Consider the following 10,324-nt stretch of genomic DNA (forward strand, 5'->3'; position numbering starts at 1 on the left):
TTCATGAAAAAAATAAATGCAAGCAGAATAGCTCAATCAATGAGTGTTTGTGTCCCTGTCTTAGTAAAATCATACTGTGTGTGTGTATATGTGTATTAGTCTCCTGCTGGCTGCATATGGGTGGATAGCCTATTATCTATTGTCGGCAGGCACAATGGCCTGGAGGCCAGGCTACGCTGACCAAACAGCTCCGAGCACAATACCTGTAAACAGCGAGCAACCTAATTGAAAACACAGTCTAGCTTCACCATGTTGTCTCACAATGATGAGGCTGATGAATAGGGAGGTGGGCTTTTAAAAAGAAAAGCTTTATCCGTTGAAAGGTGGGAGTGTGTTCCAAATGAAAGGTTGCAGCAGTGAAAATATCGAGAGTAACCTCAAACATGTTGTCTGATTTTTTTTTTATTTTTTTTTTTGACTGGTTCTAAATCTGCAGGTGCTCTAATCAATACTATTTTCAAAGAGGATGTTGTTTGGATGCACTTGAACAAAAAATATTGACAACCCCTAACTTTAGATAACAGTCATGGTTATACATGTTAGCCAACTTGAAATACAGAATCAGATGATGAATAGCATTGATGTGCTAGCTTTTAAAATGTTATGCAGCGGCTCACTAATGCATTTAACCCTAATGTTGATTGGTACCAATGTGCCCCTAATATGAGCCTCTAGGCACTGAAATCAGAGATGTGATCGTCCTGTATGTTCCAAATGAGGCCTATAAGTCCTTTAAATGACATACACGCGTGTGGAAATGTCCTTCATATAGGTCAGTGAGTCTACATCCATCCATCACCTCCCCACCATGATCGTAAACAAAACGAGAGAGAGGGAGTAAATCTAAAAAAAGAGCTTTGCGTTACTCATGCTTGGCTGCATGTGGTCTAAGTAACAGTAATCCAATCAGATAAAAGACTAGTCAACATACAAGTTTTGCCGGATATCTCAGCCGCTGCGTGCCCACCACAAATTCACTAGTTCCCTGTCAACTTGTTGGCTTCTATTATGCTGAGGTCTGACGTTGTGGACCTAATTCTTTTGACGCTGTTCTTTAAGTGGGTTTTGCGATTAGGCTCAGATTTCTGCCTCTGTTTGCTCTCATGCGCAATAAAGAGCCTCAGCCATGTCTCCCTCTCTGTCTCCGTATATCTTTTTTCTCTCTCACCGAGTGGCTGCTATGCTTGTCCTGATTTGTCCTTGTTTGTGCAGTGAGCCTGTATTCAAAGCCATGATAGGCTGGTTATCGTAGTGTCTCATGGATGCTGGTTGTTCAGCTGCTGAGCTTCACAGACAGGTTGTCTTGAAGATCAGTGAAATAGACAACAGAAGTTCAGATAAAACACTGGTGAAACAAAGGTGAAAATAAACAGGGTCAAAGCTGCAACCATCTAACTCCGCTCTTGTGCTATAGATATCATACATATCTGGCTGTGGTGGATTCAGCTTGGTGTGATAATCATGGACATTCAGAATGCCTACACATATATTTAATGTACTGCAAAGAAAAACTGGAGTGTGGCCACACATAATACACACACTGCATTTTTAAAGTTGAAACGCTGGCTACATGTTCTTACTAAAGGGGCACGTCACAGAAGATCAGTTCACTTGTCACAGTGAGTGCTACTCAGCCTGTGAAAACAGTTGAATTATGTCTCAGTGGCTCTGGAGGAGCTTTTAAGTCTTTCTGAAAATAACTGGTGATGTCATCAAGGTTGTCATAGCTTGGGCTTGGAGACTAGGCCTAAATATTTATAAAAGAAAGACTGCGTTACTAACTGGTGGTGTGGAGTCTGAAAGACCTGGGTGTTTACCTTTCTAATGAGGAGATGCACTGAAGTTGCATTATGGGACTTGTAGGATTCAACTTTTTTGGAGCTTGACTTGTTTTATGAGCATGACCCATACTAAAAGTCAGGAAGTCTCAGCCTCTGCTGCATAGATTTCGATCATTCTTTTTTTTTTTGTCTCTTGCAAGTTTATGGAAATGCAATACTAAATGTCTGAAATGACCCTTAATGAAGATACTTGTACTCTGTTCTTTTTTTTCTATTATTCTTTTCGTTTATGTAGCAATGTGAAAATGAGATTATCTTTGTCAAGAGAGAGCTTGGCAAGAAAGCAGCATAAAAGAAGCTCAAGGTTCAATAAATACAGTGGAATTCAGATTGAGAGGAAATGCTTTGAGGTATCCTGCGAAACTGACCGTTTGCTTCTTTTTATCCTTTCCAAAACCAGAAACACAAGAAAAAAAGTGTAATGAGTGGATTAAACAGTGTGTTTATCTGCTCTAACGTCAGCAGCCATCGTTAGCATGTCCAGCTAACTAGCTTACTACCTACAGTAGTAATGCTAATGTAGTATTACTTTCAAAGCCAAGCAACATATCACCAACTAACTATTTTGTGGGGTTACAGTTATGTTAGAAAAAGACCCCTTCAGGACTGGGACATTAACTGGGTACTATTTATCCAATTGGGAAGCTGGCTGGATGCTACTGAATCAGAGCTCATGTAATGTTAGCAGCTCTGTCCTAATTTGTTAATCTGAGATAGCGTTTTGTTTCCCAAACACATTGGTTAACATTAGTCCTCATCCTAAAAATCTTTTCCTATGTAACGTTAAAAGAGAAACATACAGTATGAAAATACAAACAGTAAAGTATTAAATCTCATAACCATCACAACCTCTGTCTTGCTTGTCCAAGTATGGTTTTTGGTAAGGTAAACATTCAAACAGGGTTGTGTCAGAACGAAATAACTGCCTGATATACATTTTTCCGTATCATGCTTTACATATAATACAAAAAACTGTAATACAAAAACAATGCTGCTCCATTTATTCCTATGTCTACATCAATCATCAGCCGGGGAGGAAGCTGACATTTTGACATGTCTTTAGATTCAGTCTTTTAGCATTATCTCAAGTATGTTGCTATCAAATGCATATCAAAGACCATTTCATGGGGTTGTCATTTCAAAACAAGTCAGCTGGACACATACTTTTCAACCAGCTCATGGATCTAAGGATAAGTTAGCTAGCTAGCGACTGGTGATTTTGCCGGCTGAAAAAAACGTGCTGGGATAAAATATCTGGGATAAAATATCCCAGCACGTTTTTTTCAGCCGGCAAAATCACCAGTCGCCTGCTTTTGTCTGCCTCTGTGTGAAACCAAGGACCCATTGTTTCAATGGCTTAGGAGGATAGAGCTTAGCAAATGGATAGGTTAACCAAACAGCCTCTTGCTGCTTGTGGCGATGCCCTCCAGATGTTCTCTATTCCAGATCTTTGTCCACAGAAAATGGGGAGGGGTCATCATGTGACCATCATGTGTCTGACCATGCTGGTCTTTCTGGGTCGGTCAGCCTCTCTCTCCCTCTCTGCTGCTGCTGTTTCAGTTCCCTGGGGGCACCGAAGCTGGTCAGCGAGGCCACATGACCTGAGGCTATGGGTAAACTCAGGCAGGTCTTGGGCCCAGAGGTGCCGCCTCAAATTTATAGTTAGTTGGTCTGAAGGGCCTCTGTGACAGGCCTGGATGTGATCGGATCCGAGTAGCACTAATCTACTGGGCTGGTTGGGGCGGGTTGGGACTCTGGTGTCCCATTAAGTTTGGCCTGGAGGATCATAAGGTTGCAATTTCAAGAGTCTGGACTAGCCTTGGGTAATGTGATCTGAAGGTCCACAACACAGAGATACTCGTAAGACTACCAAGGAAGAGAAGAGCTATTAGGCTATCAGAGCGACAGAGAGAGAGAGAGAGAGAGAAAGAGAGGTGGGAGGGTTAGGAGATGAGAGGACTCTTCACGCCTGGAAGTACAGCTGAAAAACATTCATACAAACCCCACACTTCCAGACTGATCATTGACTGGAACAGTGTGGGTTGAAGAGAAAGACCTTTCAGCATGTATGGTAATGAATTATGTTAACAGGCACAATTAACAAGGTCCTGGGTTTGAGTCTTAGCCTTTGTCCATTGTGTATGGAGTTTGTATGTTCTCCCTTGTGTTTGTCAGTGGTGGAGGAAGTACTGATATCCTTTAGAAAAAGTAGGGGCACCCTGGTAGCTCACTTGGTAGAGCAAGCCCATGTACAAGGCTGAGTCCTTACCGCATTAGCCTGGGTTTGAATCCAACCCATGGCCTTTTGCTGTGTGTCACATTTCCTGTCTATCTTCAGCTGTCCCTATCAAATAAAGGCAAAAGGGCTCAACAAATAATCTTTAAAAAAAGAAAAAGTGATTTGAGTAAAATGGCCCTTTATTTTTTTACATCAGTTGTTACAGTATTTCAGTGTAATACTGTTCTAAGAATGTTTCATTGGTTCAAACAACATCTGGTCATAAATGGGTCAAATGTATTGGGATTCTAATGTTTCAAAACTCATCTTTCCTGCTGACACAAGGACATTTACAGGTACGTAATTTAGGATCAGAGGATGTTTAGTTATTAAGACTTTTCTTAGTTTAACATGCATGCCTTCAAGACAAACTCATGCCCTGCAGACAACAACTGCTCAAATTAAAGCTGATGTAATCAGATTAAATCATGTCCTGCGGAAATGTCCCCGTTAGGTATCCATTTTTCTTTTCTGTTTGAGGGTTAAGCTCATGACATTAATTGGGTCCCATCCCAGCCCACTTTATTGAACATGACACTGCAAACAGGCCCTGCTTTATATCTAACAGTAGGGAGGAAAGAGGAGGAATGGGAAGAGAAAAAAACCTCAATAATTAAAATTTAATTACCGTACTGACCAGTTAATTTGGCAATTATGGTCAATTAGCCAGCACGTGGGGGAGTGTGAAAATTATAGCTGGCCCTGATCTTCAAATGAGCATTTTGACACTGTGACCTGTTTTAGCCTTCAGGGGGCAAATAGATGTTTAGGAGCAGTGCGTGGTGTGGGGGCAGACTTCTTACCATCTTGCAATACACAGACTGATAATTCAAGATACCTTCAACTCTCCAACACTTTAATTTAACCATATGAAGCCAAGGTTGCATGATAAATACAATTGAGTGGTGGCTCAATTGAGGAGGTAGACTAGCAATAAAAGAACCAACAGTTTGATTGTTTCTTTTCTCTGGACAGACATGGCTGCCCTCCAGTTTATAACAACACACCCAAATAGTGTGAAAATAGGGGCTACTAGTATGAAACTGTCAGAGTGGAATAAGGTGATTTTCCTAAAGCTGCTTAAGGAGAAACAAGTCAACAGCCATGCTAGCAACTTTCTGAGGCTATACACAGTAGCAATATTAAAGAGAGGCAGCAGGGAAAAACAGCGTGTAGAGCCAGAATAGTTTCACATCTAACCAGAGCTGGTGATTGTTGGAAGAGTGGAAAGACGGTTTTGGTGAGTTTTATTTTGTTTCTGACCGAGTTGTAATGAAGTGTGTTTTACGGTGGGTTAACAAGGCAGTTAAGCCAGTCTTAGTTCGGTGACAGAGAGAAGGTGTACTGTTGTATTTTTCTGTTTAGTAAGGGAAATAGGTGTAAGAATATTTCTTTTCTTGACATCTCGTGAGTTTATTTTGTTTATTTATTAGACTAAAAAGGCTAAGAGAGTTCTTGGAATGTGGCGAACTTGCCGGTGGCACACATCTCCCAGCTCCTCTCCCGCACACACACACCTGCGCAAATATATCTGCTGGTTGATGGGCTGACGGTGACCGGTTGGTGACCGGTTGGAAAATTTTAACATATCACCCGACCCTAATATATATCACATATACATACACATATATATATATATATATATATATATATATATATATATATATACACACAGTATATCAATACTTAAGTATATCAGTATTTTATCAGTATTTAGTATGTTAAGGGGTGTTATGGTGAGATACAGCGAAAGTCTTCTGTTTCCATATATTTCCATACTTGTGTGAGTGTCATAGAGATGATTGCAGCTTATCCCATCAGAGTTTCCTAATGTTGTTGCTTGCCCCAGATATTGATTAGGGTCTACTGGTCTAAGTATTTATTTACATCATCTTGCATCAACACAGTGCACAAATTAAATGCTTCAAAACCATTTATTGTGGGCTGGAATAACCTTGGAAATTCTGAAAAAAAGAAAGATCTTATGGCTATAATGTAGCTATTGGATGTATGACTGAATATGTGGCATGGCCCTGACTCTTACAAGACACCTTACAAGAGCAGGTTCATTTGAACTTGCAGTTATATAGATCATTTCAAATAAACAAATCAAGCTTTAAGTCAACTACTACTACTACAAGGTGCAGCCAATGTGTTAAGTTATACAGTTGTCTTTTTACTGGCCAGTTTCATACAGCACACAGAAATGCTTATTGTTCATATATAAATAAAAGCCATAACCCTCCTAAACTAGCAATATTTTTGGGCTTCAAAATGCAAGTCTAATAAGGTCTTCATGTTATCTATTTCTGCTGGAGAGGCAGAAAAACAACCTGCCGTGAGAGAGCATAGTGGCACTCGTGCTGTGCTCTGTTCCAAACATAACAGATTTCGTATGGCTCAGAGGTTATTGAAGGGATGAATGTTAAATGCTTCAGTTCCCCACAGTAATAAGCAATGTTAAATAGTCACAGACAAGCCGATGATCCAAATGAAAGTCTGTGTCAAAAAAGGCAGCGTATTAATTCCTGCTGGTGATGTTCATTTCTCACATGTATGAACTGGCACAGATAAACTGTTGTTCCCTTATCACATTTAAAGTGAATAAATTCTGTCTTCTTCTTCCGCTTTGATGAGAAGACCTGAGAGGAATGAAGTCAACCATAACTGTTTGTCTTGTTAGGGCACAGCCAGCGTTATCTCTTCAGCAGACATCTGAGGGAGCAGGGACATTCAGTATGACACCAGCAATGCAGAGAAGAAGATAAATCCTTCCTTCTTTGCTGTAGCCTTTTGTTCTTTTATTTACACCAGTTTCCTCCTTCCTCCAAATTGAAAGGCATTAAACAGCTTGTTCTGTCCCCTGAGGGGACGTTGGGAGTTCACGTCTAAATATTTGGAGAGAAGTGTGATTTGGCGTGGCAGAGAGGCCATTAGCAGGGCTAAATGGCCAAGAAGAATCCCAGTGGCTACAACTGCAGCCTCCCAAAACCATCACATACACATGTTTACACAGTCCATTTCTGGCACTTCTCACCTTTATGACACCTACAAACTAAATTTGTTGAAAATGCTGCCAGGTTAACTGCTAAAATCTTTTGACTATATGGTCCAAAGTATCTGAATTTGGCATTGTTGTAGTTTTCGCCTCTGGAAAAGTTGTTGTGGCACAAACCTTGAAGCGGTGGTGAGCTTTATATGCAGGTAGATAAAGGAAGACTTGTATCCCAAGACCACAGTTTGACCTCCTTCATAGCTCATGAATTGATTTTATTCAGAAGTGGAGAATTAGCAAGGTCAGTATCAATTGTTGGAAAGTTCTTTGAGGGAAAGAAAATAATCAAAACAGCCCATTTGCCTTACAATTTCTTAATTCTTAAGGCAATTTGTCCATACCACTATACAATACCCTACTCTGTATGGCACACTTCAATAGGGATGAATGTGTTTACATGATTCTGACTGCTCCTGAGGTCATTTGCATTACTTTATATTTGTAACGCAACTAGGCCATGCGCAACACAACCGTGGAGAGTTAGCTTGATAATGTAACTAATTTACATCTGCGGTCCCTAGGCAGGAAGATATTAAAAACACTTCAGTACAACACAACAATTAAAAGCAGTACAATTAGCAAAATTTGAGTACATCACATATAAAACAACATCATACAAAATATACATTACATAGTGTTGTACAAGTGTTGTTGTAAAAAATACTGAAGCTTGTGCATTCTCTGATATGGGTTGGAATTGAGTTCCAACCCATATCGTTATTTGCTGCTCTGACTGAAAATGCTGATTGTGTGAAAGCAGTTTTCCTAAATTTAGCAGTCACCTCTGACTGATGCCCTGGTCTCCCTAGCATTGTCCCTGCAGAATGACACACATTGTTTAAGTGGTGGTGGCACAAGATCATGAATTAATTTATACATAAGGCACAGATCATTAATGTATAAGATAAACAGAATTGGTCCAAGGATCGATCTTTGTGGAACTTCAATGGTACAGTCAGAAAAAGATGAGAATGTGTAATTAATTCTTGTGCACTGTTTTCTTGAGTTTAGGTACTCCATCCATGCATTAGTAGAGAAACTGAACTTTGACTGTTTGGCTAAAAGAACATTATGATTGGAACAGCACCAGCAACACCTTCCCTATCAAGACTGGATTTAATTTGTTCAATAAAATAGCAATTGCTGTCTGTGGAATGAAGGTTCCTGAATCCAAACTGCATAGGATGCAGTGGGAAATGGCCATGGTTTAGATCAGCTATTCATTGCTCACAAATTACTATTTCAGTTATTTTAGAAATAACTGGGAGAATACTGATCTGGTCTGTAATTGGTTACATTGGTTGGATCGCCAGCCTTAAAACTAGGTGTTATTACTGCTGATTTCCAGGCATTGGGAAAAAAGCATTGTTTTATTGACAAGTTTTTTGACAAGTTTACAAGATGAGTGATAGGAGTACAGAGGATAGTTTTGTACTTCTTTACAAATTCATCTTGTTGCCAAGCCTTTCAGTTTCCAGTTCACTAAGATTCTGTATTTCTTTTGACAAGTCATTTGATATCCCTGCAGTTGAGTGATTTCTAATGGTGAGCCGTCAGGTTCTTCCTTATATGAGGTGTGAATGAGAGCTGGGACATGGTGACAGGCTCCTCACAGTGCCCTCATTAAAGTGAGTAACTCTCTGAGGCCTCAGTGTCCTGACCTTTGTGACCTCCAGCTGCACTGCCGCATTCATCAGCCGCAACTCTTAAAAGTCCCAGAGGCAACACGAACTACACTAACACTTGAGTGTTGACACAGCACACAAAAACACAATTTATTAATGGATGGACTACATCATTCAAATATTATTTGACTTTTTGATGCTACTGACAGTTGGAAACAGTGTATGAATAATAATAAAAAGATAATGGTGATCTTTAACGATGAAATAAAACAAACAGATGTTGCTATGTGGTGCACATCTGTAAAAAAACAAATATGACAAATATCTGCAAAAAGTATGCTTCAATTACAGTACACAGTGGCATAAAAATGATTATGATTTGTCAGCGAATTTAAAAAAATTTTTTTTTTTGATTTTCATAATTTGTATAATGGCTCTTCATTAAAAGAAGAAATCATTTTTTGCAGTGATGTAAATCAGAGTTAATATAAATGGTTTCACAAAAAATGCACTAAAACATAACAATGATATATTTCTTTGTGAATTTATAAAATATATATATTTTCAATCACCAAAGACTAATGAATTTTCTTTCTCTGCATCAGGACTGATGTCAAATTTGGGATAATTATTAAGTTCTTTAAGAAGTGGGAATTAATTCAATTCATTTGGAGTCTGTGCAAATAATATGGACGGTCGGTCTGCCATGGTTTATTATCAGGGCATCACTGTCTTCCAGTCAGATCAACTGAAGAACCAATTAGAGTGACAAGACACAGGTTGCAAAAAGCTGGTTAGAGTTAGTTCGAATCGTGAAGCATTGTTGTGTTTTAAAGTGGTCATATTATGCTTTTTGGCTTTTTCCCTTTCCTTTATTGTGTTATATATCTTTTTTGTGCATGTAACAGGTTTTATGAAGTGAAAAAGCCCAAAGTCCACCCCAAAGTGAGTTACCCTCTCCCACAGAAAACACTGCTCCTGGACTGCCAGAAAACAGCTCGATTGGAGTCCAGCCTTTACTTCCGTAACGAATCTACGTCACTATGTCACACGCATCATAATGCAAGAATTGAGCAGTTTCCACAAGTACACCTAAATACGAAATTAAAATAACGTTAGATACCCTCCGGGCAGTCATGGGCATAAAGTTGTTAGTGTAATGTAGAGACAGTGCACAGTTAAAACATTACCTATGAAAGATAAATTAGTGACAAATTAATAACTTACCACTCTGAAACTTCTTGCTCCAGTCTCGGTTGTGAAGCTGGTTCGGGTTTTACGGCTGAACCGGCTGAAGCAGCTTTGATTTGCATCACACCAGTTGCGCATGTGCAACTCCCAACAAAGATCGAAAAGAAGTGAGATGCCTCACTCGGTAGCTAAAAGGGAGCGTTCAAGACACAAGGTGACATTTTTTGAAAATTAAACCATGTAAACCTATTCTGGTACAACCCCAAAATAAAATTATGAACCTGATAATGAGCATGATATGACCACTTTAAAATTCCTGCAAGAGAAAAGACTG

Source organism: Siniperca chuatsi, linkage group LG9 (assembly GCF_020085105.1).
Source record: "Siniperca chuatsi isolate FFG_IHB_CAS linkage group LG9, ASM2008510v1, whole genome shotgun sequence".
NCBI classification, from domain to species: Eukaryota; Metazoa; Chordata; class Actinopteri; order Centrarchiformes; family Sinipercidae; genus Siniperca; species Siniperca chuatsi.